Here is a 6,921-nt window from a genome sequence, read left to right as displayed (position 1 = left end):
CAAATGTAGGCATGAGTAGTGCTTGTGAAGGGCTCCTAGATTTCTCTTGTTGCCTTGGGCAATTTGGAGAAGAGAGGGAAAAGAGAGAAATGAAATGTTTTGAAAATAAAGGCTTTTTTGCCCTCATAACAGTGTCCCACACTCAACCGTCGGTGTAGGTTTTTAGGACAAAATGTCTCAAATTTTGGGAATTTATTCCTCAAGCCTTGTGGACCCACTTCTGTGTAAATTATAAGCTGTTGAACGATAAATTGCATGCATACTCATGTGGGATTGGTTGTGCCTTTATGAAAGAGATGATGCTATGGATGCGTGCTATGATAATAAATGCACTATGATTACATGACCAGAAACCTAATGTGCATTTGATTGTGCTTACATGAAATAAATGTGGCACTTAATTCATACTTGATGCAATTCGAATACAAAGCATCATGGTATGCACTAGGTCCAGTAGAAGTGCACAAGGAGCCCCATGTGGTCCCTGTCTTGTTGGACGACCACCTAATCCTCGAGGACCTCATCCCTGGGTGAGTCCTTGATGAGAAGAAATAGTTGAGGACTCACCTACACATGAAATCCCGGATCCTCCTCCCATTATTACTCCAAATGATGTTGCGACACTTATTCAACAATCGCAAGAGGCATTTCAGCAGTAGTTACTTTAGCAGTAGTAGACCTTTATAAATGCTATGCACTAGCAGTTGAACCCTATGTAATTGGGTCAACACCCTCGTGGGGCACCTGTCCCACAAGATCCTCCTATTATGCCAGGTGCCGGAGTTCAACCGGGGGCTGCAACTCCTTGAGCACCACCTGTAGATACTCAAGGGAGTGCACCACCTGTAGTGCCACCATAGGACTAACCAGGGGGTACACCACCTATGGCTAGGGGTGCCCGAAACGTTTATTAAACAGGTATTCACGGTGCAAGTAGCTAGCCCGTCTGGCACCCAACTGAACCGACACGTTTATATGCCCGACTTGAACCGAATCGTTCTAACCTAACCTAGGTTGACCCCTTTAATATTGCATAAAATTCCTATTTTTCCACTACTAATAAGAAATTAATTAAGCTTCTTACCCTTTACTTTGTAATAGGATTTGATTTAATTAAGCTTTATTTTGTAAGTTGTAAAGGTCATAATCTCTCCTCTTTCTTTGTAAGAACAACCATAATCTCATATCATTTCTCTTTTTATTAAATATTTACCTCATATATTTTTGGGCATTCAACCCACTTAAAAAAAGAATTTTGGGGTAGGCACGTTAAAATCCTGTTTAGAGTCCATTTAGACTTAAATATGTCTGTAGCCCGGTTAAGGCACAGGTAAAACCCTTTTAAGGAAGCCCGATTAAAGCCCGACATCGACCCAATTATAAACCGTACCATATCCCTCAAAGTTAGGCCCATTTACTTAAACGGACATTCACGATGCAAGGTTTCTAAGTGGTCAAGCCCGATTAAGCCCGATCGAGACCAGCCCAACCCAACCGATTGGCACCCCTTCCTATGGCTACTCCACGGTTCCTACCTTATAGCTCCCCTCCATACATGATGCCACCTCTGTATTAGTATTATGCAGCTTATCCCCTATATTACCCACCAGCAGCTACTACTGCAAAGGTGGTGGAATCCTTTAAAAGGCACTTGCCACCTATCTTCACCAAGGTGGGGAGTGATCTTTTAGAGCCGGATCGGTGGATCCAAGAAATGGAAAAGATATTTGAGGTGCTAGAATGTACAAAAGTCCAGAAAGTCATCTGTGTTGGATTACAGTTGAAGAATGAAGTTGATTCATGGTGAAAGCTTTCAAGCCTATTTTAATGACAACCCATCCGGAACCGACATGGGAACAGTTTAAGGAATTATTCTTGTCAAATTATTACCCCACCAGCTTCAGAGACAGGAAGGAAGTAGAGTTCTCAGCCTTGACTCATGGAAGTAAGTCTGTCCTTGAGTACCAGCAGCAATTTGACGACTTGTTCTATTTCGCTCTTCCATATATAAAAACAGTGGAGGAGAAGGCAAAAAAGTTTTTGAAAGGGCTGAAGGTGTCTATTGGTACAATATTGGTGACTATGGATTTGACTCACTATGCCCAAATTGTGCAAAAGGCCATGACTATGGAAGACAAGCAAAAGGAAGAGTCTTCCATCACACCTTGACTTTGGAAGAGGTCCAACCCCTATGCGGACTTGGGCAACCGAGCAAGAGTTTTTGTGGGCCATATAATTATCGTTCATCATGTCATCAGCCTTACAGATCATCAAGTTATATCCCCCGATCGGCAGGAAGATTGGGTACTACCTCTTTTCGCCAGAACACTAGCACGGTGCCTACTGCCCCATGGCCACCTCGTCCTTCCACCGCACCAGGTCAAATACAGAGGGCACCAGTACTAGTTCAAGCCTCCTAAAACAAGTGCTATGTTTGTCAATCACTTGGGCATTTTACAAAGGATTTCCCATACAAGCCGACTGTTGTACAGAGTCAGCCTCCTATTTATAGTCCTACATTGACTCAAGGTGATCCGCCTTAAGGGAGAATGTATGCATTATTAGCTGAAGAGGTCGAAGCAAGCCCCGATGTTATAGCAGGTATCCTATCTATCTCGGGTATATCAGCTTATGTGTTATTTGATTCTAGAGCATCACATTCTTTTAAATCTAAAAGATTTTCTAAAAAGATTGACATGACACCCAGGGCTCTAGAGAGTAAGCTGATTATTAGCACACCTACAGGCAAGGTAGCATAATTAAATGAAGTGCATGGACCATGTTCCGTTGAAATAGGTGGAAAGAAGCTGGATGCCCAGCTTATCAAATTTAACATGCAGAATTTTTATGTCATATTGAGCATGGATTGGTTATCCACTCACCGGGCAAATGTGATGTGCGCCGAGAAACAAACTAAAGTGTTGAGTGATAAAAGTGAAGAGCTGGTGTATCAAGAAAATAAGACAAAACGACCCAGAGAGGTTCTCATCTCTGCCTTACAGGCGGTAAAATTACTGAAAGACGAATGCCAGGGCTACCTAGCTTCAGTACAAGATGTGGATGCCACACCGTTAGAAGAATTGAATGTAGTTAGGGATTTTCCCAACGTCTTCCCAAATGATCTAACCCAGCTACCTCCTGACAGGGAGTTAGAGTTTGCTATTGATTTGGTTTCTAAAGCAATCCCAGTGTCTAAAGCTCCATACAGAATGGCACCACCTGAATTAAAGGAGTTATGGACTCAGTTGTAGGATTTGTTAGAGAAGAGATTTATACGCCCAAGTGTTTCTCCTTGGGTTGCCACAGTTCTATTTGTCAAGAAGAAGGATGGGAAATTGCACATGTGCATCGATTACTGGGAATTGAACAAATTGACCATCAAGAATTGGTATCCGTTGCAACGTATAGATGACCTCTTTGATCAACTGCAAGGTGATAAAGTATTCTCGAAGATTGATCTCAGGCCTGGTTACTATCATCTTAAGATAAAGAGCAAAGACATACCCATCCTTTAGGACCCGGTATGATCATTATGAATTTCTAGTGTTATCCTTTGGGTTTACCAATGCACCAGTAGCTTTCATGGATCTGATGTTCTTGACAAGTGGGTCATCATTTTCATTGATGACATTTTGATATATTCAAAGACCGAAGAGGAGCATGCATTACACTTAAGAATGGTGCTCCGAAAGTTGAGAGAACAACAATTATATGTAAAATTCAGCAAGAATGAATTTTGGTTAAAGCAAATTGGATTCCTAGGGCACATAGTGTTTGAGAATAGAATCGAAGTTGACCCGGGAAAAGTAAAAGTAGTAGTAGAGTGGGAAGCACCCAAGACTGCTACAGAGATTAGGAGTTTCTTGGGATTAGTAGGCTACTACTGGCAGTTCATCGAGAATTTTTCTCGAATCGTCGCTCCAATGACCAGTTTGACCAGAAAGGGCATGAAGTTTGAATGGTCTAAGGAGTGCGAAGACAATTTCCAAGAGTTGAAAAGCCGATTGGTGTCAGCCCCAATGTTAACAATTTCAGAAGGCACATGTGGTATGATAGTCTACACTGATGCTTCTAGAATTGGGCTAGGTTGCGTTCTTATGCAATATAGCAAGGTAGTGGCGTATGCATCTAGACAATTGAAAGAGTATGAGAAGAACTACCCCACTCATGATTTGGAGCTGGCGGCAGTTATCTTTTCCCTGAAGATCTGGCGCCATTATTTGTATGGGGAAAAGTGCAAGATATTCAGTGATCACAAAAGTCTCAAGTACTTCTTCACCCAAAGGGATCTAAACATGAGATAGAAGAGATGGCTGATGCTCATAAAAGATTATGACTATGACATACAGTACCATCCAAGTAAGGCCAATATGGTGACAGATGCATTAAGCCGGAAAGCTCATATTATATCACTTATTTATTTGGCCACCAGTCCACAACTTAAGCAAGAGGCCATGTTGATGGATGAGGTCATTTTAAATGAAGAATCGACCTTAGAGCTTGAGCAGTAGCCAGATAATATTAAGCAGCTAACCTTGTCTCTGGTGGCCCTGCAAGTGCAGCCATCTATCAGGCATGAGGTGATTATGAAACAGCCCTTGGACCCTGAGTTGTAGGAAATCAGAGTCAAAATCCAACAGCAAAGGATGGATGATCCCGATTTCATAATAGCTAGTGATGGAACACTATTGTCTCGAGGCAGGTTGTGTGTACTCAATGACATGGGGATACAGGACAATATAGTGAAGGAAGCATATAGTTCTGAGTACACGCTTCACCCCGGAAGCACCAAGATGTACAAAGATTTTAAGCAAAGTTATTGGTGGTCGGAATGAAGATTACAGTAGCCCTATATGTGGCACAATGTCTCACATGTTAGAAGGTCAAGGTAGAGCGGCATCGACCATATGACACTCTTCAACCACTCCTAGTACCGGAGTGGAAATGGGACATGATTACTATAGATTTGGTCACCGAACTACCCCATACACCCAAGGGAATGGATGCAATCTGGGTGATAGTTGACAAGCTTACTAAAACTGCCCATTTGATTCCAATCAAGACTACCTACTCCATGGACAAGCTAGAACAACCTTACATGGAAAATGTAGTTCACTTGCATGGAGTGCCGGTGAGTATCATGTCAAACAGGGACCCAAGATTCACATCTAAATTCTAGAAGAGTCTCTAGCATGCCATGGAAACACAGGTAAATCTAAGTACTGCCATTCATCCACAGACTGACAGGTAATTAGAACGAACCATACAAATACTAGAAAACATGCTTTGGGCCTGTGCAATGAAAATGAGTGGCAGTTGGGAAAAAAACATACCTCTTATAGAGTTTGTTTATAATAATAGTTATTAGGTCATGATTGGAATGGCTCCATATGAGGCATTGTATGGCAGAAGGTGCAAAACTCCCTTATATTGGGATGATGTGGGAGAATGGCAAATACTTGGGCCAGAAATGATACAGATGATGTGCGCTACGGTTGATGTCATCCGTGAGAAGATCAAGGTGGCCCAATCCCGTCAAAAGAATTATGTGAACAACCGCAGAAAAGACATAGAATTCCAAGAGGGAGAAAGGTATTTCTCAAAGTCTCTCCTACAAAGGGTCTACACCTTTGTTAGTTAAAATGGGAACGACAAAAAAATGTTGTTCGATATAGGCATGTTCTAAACGGATCAAAACTTGAATGGGATGGTAAAAAATACGGTCAAATACTGCAGAAGCAGCAAAAAATCAAAAACGGATGATGCACTTTTAAACATTTAAATTTAAACAATACGGTGCCTAAAAAGGGCAATGTACATGCATAAATTGGTAAACAATTACCTAAATACCTGAAAGAAGAATGGAAAACACATAGGCTTGAATTAATCTAATATGATTTGATGATCATAATCTTTCATTTACTAAAACCTTATTGATGACAGAAGAGAGGTACTAATGACTAGTATGTAATCCAACTTTGAATAGCAGATTTAGTCAAATGATCTCAACAATCTGATTTATTATACTTGATGATATTAAATTAGTGGTCCAAAATCTAGAAAAGTCCAAGCAAAAGATCAACAAAATCATGGCTATCATTAGCCCCATACTTTTTCTCTTTGACCTCAATGAATTTTAAAAATGCATTTGGTTTTGAAAGGTGGAGCAACACGTTCTTGATTTTGGCATTTATCAATTTGATGACAATATGGCCCAAAGGTTTTCCACTTGTTGAGTTTTGAACCCTCTCCAATCTCAATCCATTAGGAGTGGGGATGGGAAGAAAAATGGTAAAAGTGTACAAAGATTTGGCAATCCCTTTAAAAAATTAAAAGCAGATCCTGTAATCCTTTGGTAAACTTTTAGATTTGACTTGGAAGAATAATATTTGTAAATGTTGGGTTTTGAAATCGGTGGACCACACAATTATTTTTGTGTAAAATAGTTTAAAGGAGAAAAGTCAAGCACAATAAAGAGTATACCTAGAGTCGAAGAGAGAGAGAGAGAGAGAGAGAGAGAGAGAGAGAAGCCCCTAACCTGAGTTTCTTTTGTCCACCTTTAGGAGAGAAGATGAGGCGGAGTGAGACTTGTGGACAGCAGACAGTGGCAAACGACAGTGGACAGCAGACAACAACCTGAAGTCGAGAGTTTTGTTAGTTAAAACGGGAGAAGCATATTCTCAAGAAAAAAAATAGAGAGAGAGAGAGATGCCCTAACCTATATTTTGGTCGCCATTAGGAGAGAAGACGAGATTGAGTGAGAGGCAGGAAGACAATGGACAACGAAGATGCGAGAGCGTCCTTTGGGCAGAAAGGGGAGAGTCGGAGATGATCAGGGACTTAGTGTTAAGGTGAATTGTGCAAAAAAGGGTTTTCCCTTCTTTCTTTCATTCTTTTTTTTTTTATAATTGTATTATCCGT

The sequence above is a fragment of the Macadamia integrifolia genome, chromosome 14 (genome assembly GCF_013358625.1).
Source record: "Macadamia integrifolia cultivar HAES 741 chromosome 14, SCU_Mint_v3, whole genome shotgun sequence".
Classification (NCBI taxonomy): domain Eukaryota; kingdom Viridiplantae; phylum Streptophyta; class Magnoliopsida; order Proteales; family Proteaceae; genus Macadamia; species Macadamia integrifolia.
Note: the sequence above shows the minus strand (reverse complement) of the source record.